Genomic DNA, 24,125 nt, shown 5'->3' on the forward strand with positions numbered 1-24,125 from the left:
ATCTGACACAATTGTCATAAGCACAGTGGATATTTTTTTTCCATAAATTTATTTATTTATTTACTTTATTTTTGGCTGCGTTGGGTCTTTGTTGTTGCCCGTGGGCTTTCTCTAGTTGCAGCAAGCAGGGGCTGCTCTTTGTTGTGGTGCACAGGTTCTAGGCGCACGGGCTCAGTAGTTGTGGCTTGCAGGCTCTAGAGCGTAGGCTTAGGCTCAGTAGTTGTGGTGCATGGACTTAGTTGCTCCGCGGCATGTGGGATCTTCCCAGACCAGGGATTGAACCCGTGTCCCTTGTATTGGCAGGCGGATTCTTAACCACTTCGCCACCAGGGAAGTCGCAGCACAGTGTATTAAGTAAAGGTGTCAATGTAAAAATTGATATTTATAATTAACAATTGCTATATTCTGTAAGAAAATATTTCTGCTCTTAGGAAATGTACACTAGAGTATTTGGGATAAAAGGCCATGATATACGTAATTTACCCTCAAATGATTTAGAAAAAAAAATTATACATGCACACACATACACACAGAACAAGGGATAAAGTAAATGGGATAAAATGTTAACAGTGGATAAACAACAAGGTCCTATTGCATAGCACAGGGAACATATTCAATATCCTGTGATAAACCATAATGGAAAAGAATGTGAAAAAGAATAAATATATGGACAACCAAGTCACTTTGCTTAACACAACATTGTAAACTATACTTCAATAAAATTTTCTAAAATGTTAACAGTAGGCAAATCTGGGAAAGATGTATGTGTTCTTTGTACTATTTTATGTTTATAGCTTTTTGTAAGTTTATTTCCAAAAAATACCATTTTAAAGATTTCTCTATTTTCTCACTTGTCACCTGCCCCCCCCCCCGCCCCAATTTACTCCATTCTAGCTTCTGTCCACAATTCTTTACCCTCATCAATGACTTCCCTGTCCCTAATTTAAGGAAAAAATGTCAGTCTCTATCTTGCTTGATCTTTCAACAGCATTCATTCTGTTAATCACTCCCTCCATTTTGAAACACTCTTTCACCTGGCTTTCAACCTTTTAAAAGAAACACTCCTTTTCCTCAGTTTTTATTATTCTATTGTTGCCATACTCTCTTAGTTTTCCTCCTACCTCTTTGGCCACTACTTCTCAGTCTCCTCAAGGGAAGAGAGAATTCTTCCTTTGTAGCTGAAATTTCCTAATGGAATAGTTCTGAACCCTCTTTTCTTCTTATTCAACCCCCTTTACCCTCGGCAATCTCATGATTTAGATGATCATCTATAAAATGGACTCTTGAATTTGTTATCTACAGCTCCAACATTATAATCCAAATGCCTTCTTGATACTTACATGTAGATATTTTTAGACATCATAAACATAACATGGCTGAGTCTTTCCTAGTTTTCTTCCAGCATTCTCCATCTTAATACATACCACCACCCTCCACTCAGTTTCTCCAGGTCCTATATGCCAACTGTGTACCCAATATATCTGCTTGGTAGTCTCAAAGTCACCTTGATCCCAATATGTCCAAGTCTAAACTCATAATTGCCTTCTCCAAATCTGCTCCTATTATAATATTCCATATCTCACCAAATGACAGTACTTTAGTTCACACACCTAAAACCCAAGAGTCATCCTTGATACCTCCCTCTTTCTTACTCCTTATCCAGGTGTAGTGGGTTGAATTGTGTCCCCCCAAAAGATATATCCAAGTCCTAACCGCAAGTACCTGTGAATGTGACTTTATTTAGAAAAGGGTCTTTGTAGATATAATTAAGATAAGGCTCCCAAAATGAGATAATCCTGGATTAGACATACCCCCTCTCCTAACAGACCTAATAAATAGGTGTGATGGATGTCATTATAAAAGAAAAAAGAGGAGTGCTCACTTTGGCAGCACATATACTAAAACTGGAATGATACAGAGCAGATCAGCATGGCCCCTGTGCAAGGATGACATGCAAATTCACGAAGTGTTCCATATTTTGGGGAGGGATAAATTAGGAGTTTGGGTTTAACATATACAAACTACTATATACAAAATAGATAATCAACAAGGACCTACTGTATAGCGCAAGGAACTCTACTTAATATTCTGTAATAACCTACATGGGAAAAGAATCTGAAAAAGAATGAATATATGTATATGTATAACTGAATCACTTAGCTGTACACCTGAAACTAATACAACATTGTAAATCAACTATACTCCAATATAAAATAAAAATTAAATTAAAAAAATCAAATAGTGGGGGAAAAAAAGAAAGAAGAAGAGAAGACATGGAGTGTCTCCATGTCTCCACATGGAGACACTGGGAAGAAGGCCATGTGAAGATGGAGGAGGAGATTGGAGTGAGGCATCTATAAGCCAAAGGAACCCAAAGGATTGCTGATGGTGCCATCAATTAGGAGAGGGGCATGAAGTGAATTCTCTTGCAGAGCCTTCAGAAGAAACCAACTCCGCCAACATCTTGATTTCAGACTTCTGGTCTTCAGAAGAAACCAACTCCGCGAACATCTTGATTTCAGACTTCTGGTCTCCAGAATTGTGAGAGAATAAATTTATGTTGTTTTAAACCACCAAATCTGTGGCAGTTTGTTATCACAGCCTTAGAAGGCTAATGTACCAACTAGTCACTAAAGTCTGTTTGTTTTACCCTCCTAAATATCTTTTTTAAATTATATAATACAATGTTATCCACTGTAGCTCACCATGTTTTACATCAGATCTTCTGAAATTAGACAGCTGAGAGACGCTTACAAACTTCCAGCTATAAGATGGATAAGGTCTAAGGATATAATGTAAATATCCTCTAAATGTACTCACTTTACACTCTGTCTACCCACCCAGACTAAGTTACTATCATCTCTTTCCTGGGTGACAGAATTACCCTCCAACTGGTCTCTCCACATTCACTTGGGGCCACATTCAAACATTTTCCCATGCTGCAACCAAAGTACTTTTTTTTTTAAGATTTTTTTTAAATGTGGACCATTTTTAAAGTTTTTATTGAATTTGTTACAATATTGCTTCCATTTTATGTTTTGGTTTTTTGGCTGTGAGGCATGTGGGTTCTTAGCTCACCAACCAGGGATCGAACCCGCACCCCCTGCATTGGAAGGCGAAGTCTTAACCCCTTGACCCGCAGGGAAGTCCTGCCGGAGTACTTTTTCCTAGGAATTTTTTTTTTTTTTTTTGCTGTACGCGGGCCTCTCACTGTCGCAGCCTCTCCCGTTGCGGAGCACAGGCTCCGGACGCCCAGGCTCAGCGGCCATGGCTCATGGGCCCAGCCGCTCCGCAGCATGTGGGATCTTCCCAGACCGGGGCACGAACCCGTGTCCCCTGCATCGGCAGGCGGACTCTCAACCACTGCGCCACCAGGGAAGCCCCTGGAGTACTTTTTAATAAACACATATCTGATCATGTCACTGCCCTGCTTTTTTAGTCACCTTTATATTAACCTTTCAACTTTTTAAAAGAAACACTTTTTCCTTAGGTTTCATTTCTCTATTGTCTCTATTTTTTTCTCCTACATTTTGGCTGTTTCTTCTAAGTACTCTTTGGGAGGGTTCCTCTTCCTTAATCCAAATGTAAGTGGCTTCCTATTCTCTTAAGGCCAGAGACAAAATCTTTTTCATGACCTACAAAGCTCTTCATGGTCTGTCTACCTATCTAGTCTCCCCTCCCACTTCTCTCCTAAACTCCCTGAACTTCTGTTGTGTTGGTCTTCTTTTTGTCATAGTTACTACAAAGCTCCTTGTGCAAGCTTCTATATCTAGGTTGTTCTCCATGATGACCTGGGTCTGTGTTATGCTGATTTTTATCTGCCTCTCCAATCTCATCTCTCATTTCCTTTCTCCTCACTCAGCATTTTTCACATCAACTTTTCCCTGTTTCTGAAATTATGTGCTCAGCCCCTTCTCCTTAAGGGTCTTTGTGCATGTTGGTCCCCCTGCCTAGAAGACTCTTCCCCACCTTGTTAACCTGATTAACTCCTACGCTTTTTCAGGACTCAGTTTTAATGTCACCTCCTCAGAGAAGCGTTCTCTGATCTCCACTCCAATTGCTTAGACTCCAGTTATATGCTTTCATAGCACCTTTTTTCTTTGTAGTCAGTATCACAGCTATAATTTTATATGTATATATATAAATATATTTGGTTGGCATTTGTACACACACACACACACACACACACACACACACATACACACACACTACACTACAAGCTCTATGAGGGGAGGGAGTATGGCTGTTTTGTTCACCTTCTTAGCAATAGTATCAACCACAGTGCCAAGAACATAGTAGCAATAAACATTTATTAAAAGAATACATGAATAAATGGGTGAATAAAACTACTATCAAATATGTGTCTAGTTTCCAGGAAATTCCCAACTCAACAGATTAAGCATATCTATGATCCTCAAGACCATAATCCAAAAACTGCCTGATGCTGATTCCTATTTACACTCTTAAACACATGCAATTTCATTGTCCATGGATGAACGTTTAACCTAAAGATGGTTCGTTTTGTATGAGTATGCACTAGTGAAACCTAAAATAACTATAGGTTGTCCTCACTATATACAGATCTGAAAGCTGAGTCTTTGATGACAAACTGACTAAACAAAATTGTGGTCAGTATGTCCATTTGAAAATTGGCTGACAAGATGTGGAATAAATTTGGTATCAAAATCCAAATAAAGTTCTGTGAAACAATCTTCTGTGTGCCTATGTGACTTGGATTGCTGCTGAAATCATCCTCAACTTCCACAAATGATTTAAATTCCATGCATGCCTGGTAAAGCCTCAGCCAGTAAGAGAAGGTGACTAGGACTAAGGTTGTGGGTTATAGTTAGATAACAAGTATTGAGAATATGTGTATTGCAGATTAACCAGAAGGGTGAGACACATGTGGGAAATGAATGATAGTAAGATCACAAAGCAGCTGCTGTTTGGTAAACAACAGCGGGCCAGCCACAAACCAAGAGACTGATGAGATGCTCTAGAAATGCATACTGATCCTTTGGGGAAGCAAACTGATACCACATATCAAGAGGCACTGCAATCCTACTCCTGGGAATCTGTCATAAGGAAATAATTCAAGAGACTAAAATAAAAGCTATAAAAAGATGCTTATAACAAAATGCTTAATAGTTAAAAATTAGAAATTACTTAAATTGTCAATAATATGGGAAGTGTAGGAAAAACTAGGTATATCAGTGAAATATTATGAAGATAATTAAAATGATAAAAATACAGAAATATGGGGAAATTTTACAAAATAATATTAAATAAAAGGTAGAGATACACAATTGTGTATCATGATTATAATGACATATAAAATCTGCATCTCTAGCTTGATAATGGTCAAAAAGGATAGATATGAAGAGAATGATGGAGTTTTTTGGATTTTTATACTTCCTTTTATGATATTTTAAAATTGATTAAATGGCAATTCTTTAAAAGAATAGTCTGAAAAGCACTTCCAACTACATGTCATAGCTATGAATTGTGAAGAAGCAAGAGTTGCAAGTATTTTTTACGCTGCAAGAGGACATTCAGCTACAGTTGGAGAAAAAAGCATCTACAAGCCTACATTTAAAGACTATGCACAGACTTACAAAAACAATGACCTGTTCTGCAAATAGTTGGTACTGCTATAATCAAATGAGAGTTTTTACATAAATTCACTATAAGGAGGACTAACATTTGTTAAGTGTTAGTATTTTCAGAAACGTTTGGGGCCAGACCTGAAGTAGGTTAAATATTTCTCATTTTTTCAGTGATGTCTGTATTTTGATAACAAAAGTATAACAGGAAGCCATTTTGCAATAAAACATAAACAGAAAAATCTTTAAAAAGCCACAATCCCTCTACCCAGCACTAATCAAATTCAATACTAATTGAATACTCTTTTATAGATAATTTAATTTGCTGTGTTGTTTCCTAATCTGTGGATGAAAATAAGCTTATTTAACCAACCCCATTATTGGACATTTTGATGTCTCCCAATTGTTTACTGTTATAAACACTGCTGCAGTTTGATTCATTGTATATAAATATCTGTACATATCTTTGGCTATTTTCTCAGGAAAATTTATCAGAAATGGAATAATAGGGGAAATCATATAAATATACATTTTTTTTATTAGACTTGAAAGCCAAAGATTTTGCTTTCCTTTACATGTTTTTTTCCTATGTCCAATTAAATCTCCTTTCTATCCATTAAATTCTCATCCATTATCCAAAACCCAGTTTTGTGACTTCCGTGGTGGCACAGTGGTTAGGAATCTGCCTGCCAATGCAGGGGATACGGGTTTGAGCCCTGGTCCAGGAAGATCCCACATGCCGTGGAGCAACGAAGCCTGTGCACCATAACTACTGAAGTCCGTGCGCCAAAACTACTGAAGCCCACACGCCACAACTACTGAAGGCCACGCACCACAACTACTGAAGCCCACGCACCTAGAGCCCGCGCTCTGCAACAAGAGAAGCCACCGCAATGAGAAGCCCGCGCACCGCAACGAAGAATAGCCCCCGTTGGCTGCAGCTAGAGAAAGCTCGCTGCAGCAACGAAGACCCAATGCACCCAAAATTAAATAAATAAATAAATAAATGTATACAAAACCCAGTTTTAAGCTCTATTTTCCAAGACAATTTCAGTGAGTACTCCAATGCCCACTGATCTCCCACATCTTGTACTTTTACTTATTTTGAAATAATTTGAGACTTATAAAAATTTGCAAAAACAGCACAAGGTATTTCCATATGCTCTTCATTTAGATTCCCCAAATATTAATATCTAACGTAACCACAATACAATTATCAAAATAATGGGGCTTCCCTGGTGGCGCGGTGGTTGAGAGTCCGCCTGCCGATGCAGGGGACGCGGGTTTGTGCCCCGGTCCGGGAGGATCCCACATGCTGCGGAGCGGCTGGGCCCGTGAGCCATGGCCGCTAAGCCTGTGCGTCCGGAGCCTGTGCTCCGCAGCGGGAGGGGCCCCAACAGTGAGAGGCCCGCGTACCGCAAAAAAAAAAAAAAAAAAAAAGGAAAAAGAAACATTGCTATCATACTATTACCTAATCTATAGACCTTACTTAAATATTTCATTTTGTCCCACTAATGTTCTTGATCTGGTGCAGGATCAAGCATTCCTTTTAGTTTTCATGTCTCCTTCTACCCCTCCAATGCAGGAGTTTCTCAGTCTTTCATGACCTCAGGGCTAACTCAGGGCACAGGGCCCTGCCCTGCACATTTGATTTAATACTGTTATTGTTGTCTTGAAATTCTTTATTATTTTTAAAGAAATTTTGAAAATTTCACATTTGAATTTTACCAGGGCTCTGTAAATTATGTAGCTGATTCTGAATGACCTGGACACTTTTGAAGAAGATTGGCCAGTTGTTTTATAAGATCCCTCAGTTTAGGTTTGGTTTCATTGTTTCCTCATAATTCAATTCAGGTTATACATGTTTAGTAAGAATACTACCGAAGTGATGTTGTGTGCTCATCCATTGCAGCAGGAGGCGCATAATACTGGTTTATCCCAATACTTGTGATATTAACTTTAATAATTTAGTCAAGATGATGCCTTCCAGTTTTCTGCACTGTGAAGTCACTATTTGGTCCTTTGATACACATTTTCAAATTGCTTTGTGAAAAGGTTGTACAGTTTTACATTCCCTACCAGCATTGTGTGTAAGCACCCATCTTCCTGAAACCTCACCAAAGATAGATTGTATCTCTTTAAAAAACTCCCCAACTTTATATCAGTAAAAGGACTTCTCTTAATTATTTCTAACTACTTTTCTTTGAAAAGTACTACCGGACTTCCCTGGTGGCACAGTGGTTAAGAATCTGCCTGCCAATGCAGGGGACACGGGTTCGAGCCCTGGTCCGGGAAGATCCCACATGCTGCGGAGCAGCTAAGCCTGTGGGCCACAACTACTGAGCCTGTGCTCTAGAGCCCGTGAGCGACAACTACTGAGCCCACGTGCCACAACTACTGAAGTCCACATGCCTAGAGCCCGTGCTCTGCAACAAGAGAAGCCACCGCAATGAGAAGCCCGCGCACCACAATGAAGAGTAGCCCCCACTTGCCACAACTAGAGAAAGCCCAAGCGCAGCAATGAAGACCCAATGCAGCCATAAATAAATAAATAAATAAATAAATAAATTCATTTAAAATAAAACATAGAAAAGTACTACTAATGAAGCTGGACCTCCCTCCCCCACCCCACCCCACTCCCATATTAGCCATTTACATTTCTTCTTTTGAGACTAAGTAAAAAATTTCTTTGTCCAACCTTCTTGTAGTCCACCTTAGTGATTAGATAATCCTAAGAAATATTTGTGAGTTGAAAGGGGATCATGGAGAAGTATACAGATTATGGGCACAGGGTTTTAAATGTTTAGGAAAAGTAAACAGAAACCTCCTTTAGAAGATGACAATTATCTTTAGTATACAACTGTGTGTTGTAAATTCCTGAAGGGGAATGTGATAAACTGGATCTGGATCTAGGCTACTGGGGGAAAGGAGGACCCCAGTGGCTTACTCACAATGGATGTGTGAAGGATAAAAGGGATACAGGAGAAAATAGAATTGAATAGAAGATTCTAGGATGCTCTGTTGGAGAGCAGTGGGGATGAGGTAATCATAAAACAGAAAACCCCTGATAATTGAGTTATTCTGATGATCCAGCTGGCATGACTTAGTCAAATCAAGTATGCGCATAACCTATGACCCAGCAATTCCACTCCTGGTTATACCCTTCAAAGGAATTTCTCGCTCGTCCCTAAGAGGATATGTTAGAGGATGCTCATTAAAGTGTGCCAGTGTTGTTGTTGCTGTTCTTGTGTGAGGTGGAAAAGAATTGGAGACAATTCTTAATTGGAGTAAATGTATAATAATCAAGATGAAGAACTATGTAACAAATAGTAACAACAGATTAGATATACACAGAGCATGATTAGTATACACAGATATACACAGAACAACTATGTTAAAAACAGTGCCAAGTGAAAAAGAAATGAGAATAATAATACAATATCATTTACATAAGTTAATAACACATACATAGAAAACAAATATACCTTTTTTCAAGAACATGAATTTAAAAAATCTGTATTAAAATGGTTGCATATGGAAGAGAGAAAGGAATTGCTAAAAGGGGATAAAACTGAGTATACTGATAAATAAAAAATGTAACAGGGGACTTCCCTGGTGGTGCAGTGGTTAAAAACTGACCTGCCAATGCAGGGGACATGGGTTCGAGCCCTGGTCCGGGAAGATCCCACATGCCACGGAGAAACTAAGCCCGCACACGCCACAACTACTGAGCCTGTGCTCTAGAGCCCGTGAGGCACAACTACTGAGCCCACATGCCACAACTACTGAAGCCCGCGTGCCTAGAGCCCATGTTCCACAGCAAGAGAAGCCACCGCAACGAGAAGCCCACACACTGCAACGAAGAGTAGCCCCCGCTCACTGTAACTAGAGAAAGCCTGGGTGCAGCAACGAAGACCAAATGCAGCCAAAAATAAATAAGTAAATTTTAAAAAATCTTAAAAAAAATGTAACTGAGAGTCTTTGCATGGATGAATGACGATAATGTGTCAAGAACTGAGGAAGGTGTTAACTCTCTGCATTAAAAGAATAAGAAAGAAATAAGGGAAGGGAGGAAAGAAAGAATGGAAGAAAGTAAGAAGAAAAAAAGAAAAAGCAAGAGAGAGCAAACTGACCAGTAATAAGCCTCTGCTCCCTTGGATCACAGGGCTTTGCATATGCTGTTTCCATTTGCTAAAAATTCTAATCATGACCACCACCACACACAGACACACACACAGACACACACACACACACACGCACACAGAGTTAATTCCTCTTTCCTTCAGATCTCAGCTCAGTCATCATTTCTTTAGTAAAAGCCTCCTATGACCTCTCTGATGAGGCCACAACATCCCCCTATTATTAATATAATAGGTCTTAACGCTGTATACTCTCTTTTCTGGCACTAATTACAACAAAACGTTTTAGAATTAGAAAACTTTACATTTATTTGTGTGGTTCTTTGACTAATATCTGCTTCCCACTAGTAGACCAAAGCCCAACAAAGGCAGGGATGGTATCATTTTCTCGTTCTCATGCCCTGACACTGGCTGATAGAGAGTAAGAGGCCAGTTAATATTTGTTACATAAGTGAATTAATAAAAGGGTAAATGAATGAACTGACAATAAAGATTGGAAAAGAGAAAGTGGAAGAACTATGAAAATACCCTCACAGAAGGTCTTGAAATTATTTACCATAAAGAAGGAGGGACTGCTTCTTAATTTTGCCACACCTTTTGCATGCCAGGTGCCATACACCATATCACTAACAGGTAAGTATTGTTACCCTCATTTTATTTTTTTATTTTTTATTTACTTATTTTTGGCTGCATTGGGTCTTCGTTGCTGCACGTGGGCTTTCTCTAGTTGCGGTGAGCAGGGGCTACTCTTCGCTGTGGTGTGCGGGCTTCTCATTGTGGTGGCTCCTCTTGTGGAGCACGGGCTCTAGGCATGCAGACTTTAGTAGTTGTGGCACGTGGGCTCAGTAGTTGTGGCTCACAGACTCTAGAGTGCAGGCTCAGTAGTTGGGGTGCACGGGCTTAGTTTCTCCGTGGCATGTGGGATCTTCCTGGACCAGGGCTTGAACCTATGTCCCCTGCATTGGTAGGTGGGTTCTTAACCACTGCGCCACCAGGGAACCCCTCCCCCATTTTAGAAGGTAGTTAAAAACTAAGTCTTTCTGCCCTCAATGTTCATGCTTTTTTCCATATACCATTTAGGATGTGGGGATTGAGAGAAACTGGAAAAGGGGAATATTCACCAAGAGTGCTGAATAGAAGGCAAAGGAAAAAAGAGACGGAGAGAAAACAAGGGTTTAGCAGAATGCAAGAGGATACTAAGCTAAAAAGGGAGATAGCTACCAAAACACTACTTTTGACCTAAAGCCAAAAGTGATTGATCTGAAAGCAGTTCACCCTTGCGATGGAGAGTAAGAATAGGCTGAACTAGAGTAGAAGCAAGAAGAACTACAATTCTACAGCCTATGGAAGGAAAAACCACATTCACAGAAAGATAGACAAAATGAAAAGGCAGAGGACTCTGTACCAGATAAAATCCCAGAAAAACAACTAAATGAAGTGGAGATAGGCAACCTTCCAGAAAAAGAATTCAGAATAATGATAGTGAAGATGATCCAGGACCTCGGAAAAACAATGGAGGCAAAGATTGAGAAGATGCAAGAAATATTTAACAAAGACCTAGAAGAATTAAAGAACAAAGACCTAGAAGAATTAAAGAACAAACACCTAGAAGAATTAAAGAGCAAACAAACAGAGATGAACAATACAATAACTGAAATGAAAAATACAGTAGAAAGAATCAGTAGCAGAATAACTGAGGCAGAAGAACAGATAAGTGACCTGGAAGACAGAATGGTGGAATTCACTGCTGCGAAACAGAATAAAGAAAAAAGAATGAAAAGAAATGAAGACAGCCTAAGGGACCTATGGGACAACATTAAACACAACAATGTTCGCATTATAGGGGTCCCACAAGGAGAAGAGAGAGAGGAAGGACCCAAGAAAATATTTGAAGAGATTATAGTTGAAAACTTCCCTAACATGGGAAAGGAAATAGCAACCCATGTCCAGGAAGTGCAGAGAGTCCCAGGATAAACCCAAGAAGAAACACACTGAGACACATAGTAATCAAATTGACAAAAATTAAAGACAAAGAAAAATTATTGAAAGTAACAAGGGAAAAACGACAAAAAACATACAAAGGAACTCCCATAAGGTTAACAGCTGATTTCTCAGCAGAAACTCTACAAGCCAGACAGGGCATGATATACTTAAAGTGATGAAAGGGAAGAACCAACAACCAAGATGACTCTACCCAGCAAGGATCTCATTCAGATTTGATGGAGAAATCAAAAGCTTTACAGAAAAGCAAAAGCTAAGAGAATTCAGCACCACCAAACCAGCTCTACAACAAATGCTAAAGGAACTTCTCTAAGTGGGAAACAAAAGAGAAGAAAAGGACCTACAAAAACAAACCCATAACAATTAAGAAAATGGTAATAAGAACATACATATCAATAATTACTTTAAATGTGAATGGATTAAATGCTCCAACCAAAAGACACAGGCTTGCTGAATGGATAAAAAAACAAGACCCATATATATGCTGTCTACAAGAGACCCACTTCAGACCTAGGAACACATACAGACTGAAAGTGAGGGGATGGAAAAGATATTTCCATGCAAATGGAAATCGAAAGAAAGCTGGAGTACCAATAATCATATCAGATAAAATAGACTTTAAAATAAAGAATGTTACAAGAGACAAGGAAGGACACTACATAATGATCAAGGGATCAATCCAAGAAGAAGATATAACAATTATAAATATATATGCACCCAACATAGGAGCACCTCAATACATAAGGCAACTGCTAAGAATTATAAAAGAGGAAATTGACAGTAACACAATAATAGTGGGGGACTTTAACACCTCACTTACACCAATGGTCTGATCATCCAGAAAGAAAATTAATAAGGAAACACAAGCTTTAAATGACACAATAGACCAGACAGATTTAATTGATATTTATAGCACATTCCATCCAAAAATAGCAGATTACAGTTTCTTCTCAAGTGCACATGGAATATTCTCCAGGATAGATCACATCTTGGGTCACAAATCAAGCTTGGTAAATTTAAGAAAATTAAAATCATATCAAGCATCTATTCTGACCACAACGCTATGAGATTAGAAGTCAATTACAGGGAAAACATGTAAAAAACACAAACATACAGAGGCTAAACAATACGTTATTAAATAACTAAGAGATCACTTAAGAAATCAAAGAGGAAATCAAAAGATACCTAGAGACAAATGACAATGAAAACACGACGATCCTAACCTATGGGACACAGCAAAAGCAGTTCTAAGAGGGAAGTTTATAGCAATACAACCTACCTCAAGAAACAAGAAAAATCTCAAATAAACAATCTAGTCTTATACCTCAAGGAACTAGAGAAAGAAGAACAAACAAAACCTGAAGTTAGTACAAGGAAAGAATTCATAAAGATCAGAATAGAAATAAATGAAATAGAAACAAAGAAAACAATAGCAAAGATCAATAAAACTAAAAGCTGGTTCTTTGAGAAAATAAACAAAACTGATAAACTTTAGCCAGACTCGTCAAGAAAAAGAGGGAGAGAACTCCAATCAATAAAATTAGAAATGAAAAAGGAGAAGTTACAATGGACACTGCAGAAATACAAAGCATCCTAAGAGACTACTACAAGCAACTCTATGCCAATAAAATGGACAATCTGGAAGAAATGGACAAATTCTTAGAAAGGTATAACCTTCCAAGACTGAACCAGGAAGAAATAGAAAATATGAACAGACCAATCACAGGCACTGAATTTGAAACTGTGATTAAAAATCTTCCAACAAACAAATGTCCAGGACCAGATGGCTTCATGAGTGAATTGTATCAAACATTTAGAGAAGAGCTAACACCAATCCTTCTCAAACTCTTCCAAAAATTGCAGAGGAAGGAACACTCTCAAACTCATGCTATGAGGACACCATCACCCTGATAGCAAAACCAGACAAAGATACTACACAAAAAGAAAATTACAGACCAATATCACTGATGAATATAGACATAAAAATCCTCAACAAAATACTAGCAAACAGAATCCAACAACACATTAAAAGGATCATACACCATGATCAAGTGGGATATATCCCAGGGATGCAAGGGATACTTCAATATACGCAAATCAATCAATGTGATACACCATATTAACAAATTGAAGGATAAAAACCATATGATCATCTCAATAGATGCAGAAAAAGCTTTTGACAAAATTCAACACCCATTTATGATAAAAACTCTCCAGAAAGTGGGCATAGAGGGAACCTACCTCAACAGAATAAAGGCCATATACGACAAACCCACAGCAAACATCATTCTCAATGGTGAAAAACTGAAAGCATTTCCTCTAAGATCAGGAATGAGACAATGATGTCCACTCTCGCCACTATTATTCAATATAGTTTTGGAAGTCCTAGCCATGGCAATCAGAGAAGAAAAAGAAATAAAAGGAATCCAAATAGGAAAAGAAGAAGTAAAACTGTCACTGTTTGCAGATGACATGGTACTATACATAGAGAATCCTAAAGATGTCACCAGAAAACTACTAGAGCTAATCAATGAATTTGGTAAGGTTGCAGGATACAAAATTAATGCACAGAAATCTCTTGCATTCCTATACACTAACAACGAAAGATCAGAAAGAGAAATGAAGGAAACAATCCCATTCACCATTGCCACAAAAAGAATAAAATGCCTAGGAATAAATCTACCTAAGGAGGTAAAAACCTGTACTCAGAAAACTATAAGACACTGATGAAAGAAATCAAAGATGACACAAACAGATGGAGAGATATACCATGTTCTTGGATTGGAAGAATCAATATTGTGAAAATGATTATGCTACCCAAAGCAATCTACAGATTCAGTGCAATCCCTATCAAATTACCAGTGGCATTTTTTACAGAAGTAGAACAAAAAATCTTAAAACTTGTATGGAGACACAGAAGACCCGAATAGCCAAAGTGGCCTTTAGGGAAAAAAACGGAGCTGGAGGTATCAGACTCCCTGACTTCAGACTATACTACAAAGCTACAGTAATCAAGACAATATGGTACTGGCACAAAAACAGAAATATAGATCAATGGAACAGGATAGAAAGCCAAGAGATAAACCCATGCACCTATGGTCAACTAATCTATGACAAAGGAGGCAAGGATATACAGTGGAGAAAAGACAGACTCTTCAATAAGTGGTGCTGGGAAAACTGGACAGCTACATGTAAAAGAATGAAATTAGAACACTCCCTAACACCATACACAAAAATAAACTCAAAATGGATTAGAGACCTAAATGTAAGACCAGACACTATAAAACTCTTAGAGGAAAACATAGGAAGAACACCCTTTGACATAAGTCACAGCAAGATCTTTTTTGATCCACCTTGTGGAGTAATGGAAATAAAATAAATAAATAAATAAATGAGACCTAATGAAACTTAAAAGCTTTTGCAAAGCAAAGGAAACTACAAACAAGACGAAAAGACAACCCTCAGAATGGGAGAAAATATTTGCAAATGAATCAACGGACAAAGGATTAATCTCCAAAATATATAAAGAGCTCATGCAGCTCAACATTAGAAAAACAAACAATCTAATCAAAAAATGGGCAGGGGCTTCCCTGGTGGCGCAGTGGTTGAGAGTCCGCCTGCCGATGCAGGGGACACAGGCTTGTGCCCTGGTCCAGGAAGATCTCACATGCCGTGGAGCGGCTGAGCCCGTGAGCCATGCCCGCTGAGCCTGCGCATCCGAAGCCTGTGCTCCGCAACAATGAGAGGCCACAACAATGAGAGGCCTGCTTACCACAAAAAAAAAAACAAAAAATGGGCAGAAGACTTAAATAGACATTTCTCCAAAGAAGACATACAGATGGCCAAGAAGCACATGAAAAGCTGCTCAATATCACTAATTATTAGAGAAATGCAAATCAAAACTACCATGAGGTATCACCTCACACCTGTCAGAATGGCCATCATCAGAAAATCTACAAACAACAAATGCTGGAGAGGGTGTGGAGAAAAGGGAACCCTCTTGCACTGTTGGTGGGAATGTAAATTGATACAGTCACTATGGAGAACAGTATGGAGGTTCCTTAAAAAACTAAAAATAGAATTGCCATATGACCCAGCAATCCCACTACTGGGCATATACCCAGAGAAAACCATAATTCAAAAAGACACATGCACCCCAATGTTCATTGCAGCACTATTTACAATAGCCAGGTCAAGGAAGCAGCCTAAATGCCCATCAACAGATGAATGGATAAAGAAGATGTGGCATATATATACAATGGAATATTACTCAGCCATAAAAAGGAACAAAATTGGGTCATTTGTAGAGACGTGGATGGGTCTAGAGACTGTCATAAAGAGTGAAGTAAGTCAGGAAGAGAAAAACAAATATTGTATATTAATGCACATATGTGGAACCTAGAAAACTGGTACAGATGAACTGGTTTGCAGGTCAGAAATAGAGACACAGATGTAGAGAACAAATGTATGGACACCAACAGGGGATAGTGGCGGGGGGGTGGGTGGTGGTGTGATGAATTGGGAGATTGGGATTGACATATATACACTAACATGTATAAAATAGATAACTAATAAGAACCTGCTGTATAAAAAATAAATAAAATAAAATTTAAAAATTCAAAAGAAAAACACAAAAGAATAGGCTGAAGTAATATTATGCAGTGCCATCCTGAGATTTAAAATCTAGATGCATGGGTCCTACATTTCAAGCGTCTTTAGGGGCCAGTAAGGCTGATGGATATCAGACAACAGGAAGTAGTGGGGCCTGTGCGGGAACCGAGACTGAATAATGAGTGTACGCCCTACCTAAGGGCATTAAAAAATCAGTGAAAAATATCACACAAACATACACAATTTTAACCAAACAAAACTATTCCTCTGGCAGAGTCTAGCCCATGAGCCTCTAGTTTGTGCCCCTGTGACTGCTCTAAATTCTAGAGAAAAGAGCTGACCATGTCAAAGAAATAAGTAACAGAAAACATCCAGAAGAGCTACAGTAATCAAAATCTACAACAAGCAAATGGGGTATATAAATTTATACCTAGAATTCATCTTAATCTATCAGTTAAATTTAATCCAAAAAACAGTAAATATTAATTGATTATTTGTAGATACAAAGTAATGACCTAAGTGTCTGGGGTTAAAAGATGGAATATGTTACTACTTCTGTACTTTGGTATTTAGTTCTCAGTTCGGGTCCCACAAGGTTTTATGAATGGGCAGTTACACAGGTTACAGGTTACAAAATAACCTTTATTGTCCGCTCAGTAGAAAAATCAGTCCCTCATCCTGTCCATGATTTAAATCTCACCTACATGTCCATTCAGCTTTAAACCTATCATAGTCATGTAATGTCCTGTATCCTAAAATTGTCTCTTGTCTATCTATATAAAAATTCTGATTTCTTTAGTCTTTGGTGATAATAACTTGTGTTTGAATTCAAGTGCCTACTCAGGTCCCAGTAAAGATGCTCAATAAATGTTCACTGAACCCAAAACTAATGTTTTTGAAATATGTCCACAAATATTTTGATATTTTCTCTTCAAAAAAGTGAACTCTGGGAATTCCCTGGCAGTCCAGTGGTTAGAAATCCACGCTTTCACTGCTGAGGGCATAGGTTCAATCCCTGGTCGGGGAACTAAGATCCCACAAGACACACAGCACAGCCAAAAAAAAAAGAAAAAAGTGAACTCTAACTCCCCTATCATTAGGAGTGGTCTGAATTAAGTGACTCACTTTTAATAAACTGAACAGTGGAAGTGATGACTTCCAAGACTAGATCTTAAAAAGGCAGAGTTTTCTTCTTGCTCTCTCTTGGATAACTTGCTCTGGGGGAAGCCAGTTGCTGTGTCATGAAGACATTCAAGCAGCCCTATGGTAGTGAGAAACCGAAGCTTGCTGCCAACAGCCAGTAAGGAACTGATGCTTCTTGCCAAGAGCCATATGAGTGAGCCATCTTAGAAGTTAATCCTTGAGCCTCAGTAAAGTCTTCATACGACTGCAGCCTTGACCAACAGCTAGATTGCAACTTCCAGAACCAGAACCGTCCTGATAAACCACTCCTAAACTCCAGACCCACAGACACTATGTGAAATAATAAATGTTTATTATTGTTTTAAGTTGTTAACTTCTAGGGTAATTTGTTAAGCAGAAATAGATAACTCATACGCCTACTGAAATTATCATCATGTTATGACATACACACGTCTTATGTCTAAAACCTAGCTGTTTTGGAGCCTCTTTCACTTACCTTCTTCCCCTCCTCCACTTCCCATTTTTGCCACCTCCAGAAGCCACCCATTCCCCTTTTTCTGAATATTAAAAAGTCCTAAATAGAATATTAAAAAGTCATTTTGCTCCTAATGGGTCCAAGAGAGGGATTGCTCAGGGTCAGATCTTTATCTTCTTTCTAATGTGACAGATGTTGGAGGAGATATTTTGGATCATCCAGACCTCTCATCAATCTACTCATAAATATCCACTTAGTTCAGTTATGTATCCATTTATTTACCCGAGAGGATTTTAATTATAATCAGCAGTGTCAGCTTGGAAAATGAAGGAAAGCAATCAGAAGCATAAATGCCACCTAAACAGGTCTTTGGAGTGTATGTGGATATGCCCATAAGTGGAAGTATTTTCAGACTTGTGACCAGGGGAAGGACTTGACCTTTGGTGATAGATGGAGTAGAAAATATTACAATAGGCAGGGGTAGCATTGTGAGAGGTGTGAAAATGATATACAGGATACCTTAGATGTTAGTTTCATTCTATAGTCTCTTCCCTGCTCAGTATACTTCCCAGCAGCTTTAGCACAGAGGCTGAGACAATGTGTCCTTGTTTTACAGAATATTGTTTTACAGAGAGCTCCTAGCAGAGTCTGGTACAGAGAGGAGAGGGAGCAACTATTGCTGCCAAAGGGAGTATCAGAAACTGGACATGACTTTGTGCATGGAAACTACTTCCCCTTCCCCACAGATTTTTGAAAGCAATGAATAAATAAAGAGTGGCTCTGAACAGCCAATGCAAGTAAAGAAAGAGGAAATGTCAGGTCTTAGAAGTTTATCAACAAAAGTCTTAAATAAAAAAGAACACATATCACAGTCCTAGGAAAATCCCTCTTTAATTGTTTCCTCATCTATATTATTGCAGATTAGAGAAAAAAAGCTTAAGGCATTTGACCTCTTTTGCTGAAAACCACTCCCACTGGTGGGACTGGCATCTTATTACACTTCTCACCTGATACAACAATGACTTGACTACACTATAGTATCTAATCCTCAGATTTATTAACTTTAAAATGGAGCCAATATTTATCTCATAAGATTATTGAGGATAAAGTAAGATAATTATATTTAGGGAAATATAAAAAGTGCTTCATAAGTGATAATTGTCTTAGGTTGGGGGTCCCCGAATCTGACCCTGAGTCAAGGTGTTATGAGTTGAATTGTGTGCCCCATAAAAGATATTAAAATTCGCATCCCTGGTACCTATAAATGTGACCTTATTTGGAAATAGGGTCTTTGCACATGTAATTAAAGTTGTGATATGGTCATCAGACTGGGTTCTTGATCCAATATAACCAGTGTTCTTATATGAGGGGAAGACGGCCACGTGAAGACACAGAGACACAGGGAGAATGCTATGTAAAGATGGAGGCAGAGACTGGAGTGACGCATTTACAAACCAAAGAATGCCATGGGTCGTCAGCCATCACCAGAAGCTAGGAGAGATGCATGGAAGAGACTTTTCCTCAGAGCCCTGAAGAGGAACCAATCGCACCAACACCTTTACTGTATTTCCAACTTCTGGCCTCCAGAACTGTGAGAGAATAAACTTCTGTTGTTTTAAGCCACACAATTTATGGTACTTTGTTACAGCAGCTCCAGGAAACTAATACACAAGGATTTGAGAGTATGTGGTTTATCTTGAAGGAGAGACCTGGAACCACTGATAGCAGAGTGGGGAAGTGAGACTGGGGAGAGAAGGCCAGTAACAGAGTGGGCTGATGGGTAAGTTACCTCTGCAGGTGGGGCTCAGCCCTTCTGTAGACTCCTGGAGACAATGTGGAAGATGCCTCCGAGTTGTCCTGCTTCTCAGGAGTGAGGACATTGGTATACTTATTAGTATAAATGTTGGTATATTAGTGTTCTATGGCCGCTGTAACAAATCACAAATTTGGTGGCTGAAAACAACAGAAACTTATTCTCTCACAGGTCTAGGCATCAGAAGTCCGAAATCAGTATCCCTGGAATCATGCAGTCAGCAGGGTCACCCTCCCTCTAGAGGCTCTAGGGGAGAATCTGCTCCTTGCCTCTTCCCCCTTCTGATGGCTGCTGGCACTCCTTGACTTGTTGCTACATCACTACACTCTCTGCCTCTGTGGCAACGTCTCCTCCTCTTCTGTGTGAAATCTCTCTCTGCCTAGCCCGTAAGAATACATGTGATTGCATTTAGGGCCCACCTGGACACTCAAGAATCATCTCCCCATCCCAAGATCCTTAATCATACCTTTGGCTCTACAACATAAAATTCAACAGTTTCAGGGCCTGATGTCTTCAGAGGACATTTTCCAGCCTGCCACAGGTGGTATATGTATATAGCCTTCAGCTTCCATTTGTCATTGGTTGAAGGCTGCTCTCAGGGGTGAAAATTCCTCAGCACTTCTGTCCTGTCCTGCAGGGGTTGAGAAAAACTCAGGTGAAAAGTTACAAGCCCTTGCAGAGGACTTCTTTCCGGCATGTATGGAGGAAGTGCTGAGAGGATGTCAATGGGATGACAACAACAACATCTGCTACGTTATTATTTTTTGTTATTATTTAGGTTTTTGGTTAATTTTAAATTGAATAATTAATCATTAGTTCTAATTATGGTTATCAGCTATTTTAGCCTATTTTCTGATGACACACAATATAAATTATTTGCACTATCTGAACTTAGAAAATATTATCCCACCTACCTGAACTTTGTCATTTCTACAAGGGTCCACTTAAATATATATTGCTCTGTCCTTTCCTCCAAAGCAGCTTTCTTTTATTGTTTTTCTTTTTTCAGCACCTGTGCAATCTCTTATTAATCTCTATTTGGTCATGCATAATTATCTTTCTCAACTATATATATATATTCCTCAACTATATTTTAGCATTGACGAAGGTAGAGGAATGACATGTATATTTTCAAATTCTTGATGCTGGGATTTTGGAGACTTATAATTATAATCTGGTACCTTTAGTAATTTTTCATAAGGAAATACGAAGCATCTACTTTGAACATATTACATGCTTTTAGTTTCTTCAAGGTCCCTTCTTATAACATATACATTATCTTGTGGGACAGGAAACTCTGAAGCCTTATTGTACTTTGCCCACTTAGTGATAGTTTTCAAACCAGTTTGTTTATAGAAAACAGAACTGTAATATGGTGAATGGCCGAGAAATTCCTGGCTTATTTCTAAAGATCTCTGGAATATCAGGATTCTGGATGTGGGTAAATGAATGAAATAGGCAACGTTGGAAGAGGTACAAGTGAAAAATATAGTATCATTTTGAACATGGTGATCTGAAGTTCCATGGTTATCTTCTGGAGATGTCCAGGAGGTAGGTGGTTACATGACTGAAGCTTGAGGGAGAGATATGGACCGGATGAAAGATTTAGGAATCTCTTTGCATTAGGTAGATGGATGAGATCACACCAGAAGAGCAAGTAGAACATAAAGAGAAGTAGAAAAGTGGGCCTGGTACTTCCCTGGTGGTGCAGTGGTAAAGAATCCTCCTGCCAATACAGGGGACATGGGTTCGAGCCCTAGTCCGGGAAGATCCCACATGCCATTGAGCAACTAAGCCCGTGCACCACAACTACTGAGCCTGCACTCTAGAGACCATGAGCCACAACTACTGAGCCCGTGAGCCACAACTACTGAAGCCCACACACCTAGAGCCCGTACTCCGCAATAAGAGAAGCCACCGCAATGAGAAGCCCGCGCACCGCAACGAAGAGTAGCCCCCGCTCGTTGCGGCTAGAGAAAGCCCGCGCGCAGCAACGAAGTTCCAACGCAGCCAAAAATAAATAAATTAAAAAAAAACTTAATAATTGTGTCTGAGATAAAAAAAAAAGTGGGCCAACAGTGGAACCCTGAGAGTCATCTACATTGAAGAGGCAGGAGGAAGAAAGAATGGAAGTAGGAGAACCTGGGGAAGAGGCTGTTAAGGGAGCCAAGGGAGTCAAAATTCTAATGTGAGAAAGGAAAAATGCAGCAGAGAGATCTAATAAAGTTAAAAAAAGAAAAAAAAATGATGTAATTCTGTGCACACTTAAAAAAAATTCACAACAACTTGGAGGTTCTTGGTGATCTTAATGAGAGCAGTTTCAGTGGAATGTTATGGGCAGAGTTTCAAAAGGGCTCACAGGAAACTCTGGGTATGATACCTGTGAAGCTACTTTGGGGTAGTCCAGTGACCCCCTCTTAGCTCAAGTGTCCAGGAAAGCTATGGAAGATCCAAGAGGATCTAGAGCCCAAACTGAGCTTAGCAGTGATTTGAGTGAATGGGAAATGACACAAAGCTGGGGACGACATAACTGAGAAACCAGAAGATTACATTAGTAGGAATCATGTAAACTTCCATTTGTTAAGTTTGCGTTTAAATAACAGATTGCTCAAAATCAAGGTGGGAGAGATTTAGCTTGGCAACAACTGTTTAAAAATGATCCAAAGATTTTTGGTTGATTATAAACTTAAAACGGGCCAAGAGTATAACTTAATTCTTAAAAAGGCTAGTACAGGCTTGGGCTGTGATAACAGAGAAGAGGAAGTGGAGATAAAACTAGTTTTTGCGGTTTTTGTTTTTTTCTAAGTAAAGACAAACAGGGAAGGAGGAAAATAAAAAAGAAATTAAAAGGAGATGGAGTCATTAGGAAAAAAATTAAGGACGGAAGAGATTTCAGTATATTTATTGGCCAAGGGTAAAGATCCATTAGGGAGAGAAAGAATACAGGAGAAAAGGGATAATTAGCGATACATGGAGTCCGATGAAGCTGGGAGATGTTGGTTTTGAATGGAAATGGGGATGCCTCACCCTTGGAGAGACTGGATGGAAGGCTGAAAGGATGGGAGTGACCACAGATAAGCTGTTATGTTTGGGAAGGAATTCAGCCACTTGGGAAGAGTACAGGATAATGTTCTCAGTTTGCTTGATGAAGTAATATTCCAGTGGGATAGGTTCTGCTGTTTCTGAGAGTGTGTGTAAAGAAGACAGAGCAATGGGGAAATTGGGGAAGTTGGAAGGGAGGGTAAGAAGAGTTCTGGATAGAATGGGATTCTTGATCTTTGAAGGGGGATCCAGAAATTGGCAGGTTTCCTCTCAGTCTCTATAAGATCAACACCCACTAGGGAGGTCAGATTCTTTGGAGCCTCTGCTGGCTTTTCCCCTCTGGCTCAGGACTGCTAGGCCAGACTCTGTCAGGGATGTGCTCAGAATCACAGACTTAAAAAAAAAAAAATCTTAAGTGGAATTTTAAAATTTATTCATGAAAAGAAGTCTTTGAGAGACAATCATTTTGAAAAACATACTCTCATTCTTGCAATGTCTAAATTGTCCTGTTAAAACTCATGACTGGCGGAATTACTAAGCAGACAGTATAATTTACAGAAAAGTAATAGTTGTAAGATACTGAAATGCAGATGAATCTCACTGGTATAACTCTTAATCAGACAGTGGTTAAAATTAAGGCAAAAAGTGTTTCAAAATAAAACATTAAGAATCATGGACTTTTCAATATCCTGGTTGTTATATCATAGCTTTGCAAGATGTTACCTTTGGGAGGAACTGGCTAAAGGATATACGGGATCTCTAATATTTTATAACTGCATGGAAATTTACAATTGTCTCAAAATAAAAAATTTAATTAAGAAAAAAAAGAATCATAGACTTTTGAGTGTCGAAAGGTCATGAGAAATCATTAGCCGTTCGACAAACGCGCCCAGAGAGCTTGTCGAAGGCCAGGCGAGGGGCGGGTACTACACGAAAGGAATAAGCTCTTCTCTGTCCTCACGACTTTACGTGAGGAAAGCTGACAACAAAACTCAGCATCTATAAAAGAAAGATGAGACGAGCTACATCCTACAACAAGCTAAACATGAGGAGACGTACAAAATGAAGACAGGGATTGAAAAAAACAAGTTCTTTCGTTCTGAGGGGAGAAGCCCGATTTCCTTAAGAATTTCAAAGAAACAGAGCAAGAGTCAAAGATTCAAAGACCCTGTGAGGTGAACCCCACCCTAGGACCATTCACCTTTGGCGATTCCCGGTTCCGTGTGTGCTCACGCGCGCGCACGCCGCGCCGCCGCCGACCCAGGGACGCGAGAACGTTACCGCGAAAGGGCGCGTGC

At 39.2% G+C, this 24,125-nt stretch overlaps 1 long non-coding RNA gene and 1 other non-coding gene across 2 annotated transcripts; one reads left to right on the top strand and one right to left on the bottom strand.

Moving 5' to 3' along the window:
• Positions 1 to 490: 490 nt before the first annotated feature.
• Positions 491 to 24,122, bottom strand: LOC132439780 (uncharacterized). The gene is made up of 3 exons (XR_009522413.1): positions 24,029 to 24,122; positions 20,252 to 20,416; positions 491 to 2,526 (listed from the first exon to the last, which is right to left on the bottom strand). It is a non-coding gene; the product is annotated as an uncharacterized lncRNA (long non-coding RNA).
• On the top strand, positions 1,875 to 1,981 carry LOC132440097 (U6 spliceosomal RNA). Its single transcript, XR_009522507.1, has one exon. It is a non-coding gene; the product is annotated as a U6 spliceosomal RNA (small nuclear RNA).
• Positions 24,123 to 24,125: the final 3 nt, after the last annotated feature.

Source organism: Delphinus delphis, chromosome 16 (genome assembly GCF_949987515.2).
Source record: "Delphinus delphis chromosome 16, mDelDel1.2, whole genome shotgun sequence".
Lineage (NCBI taxonomy): Eukaryota > Metazoa > Chordata > Mammalia > Artiodactyla > Delphinidae > Delphinus > Delphinus delphis.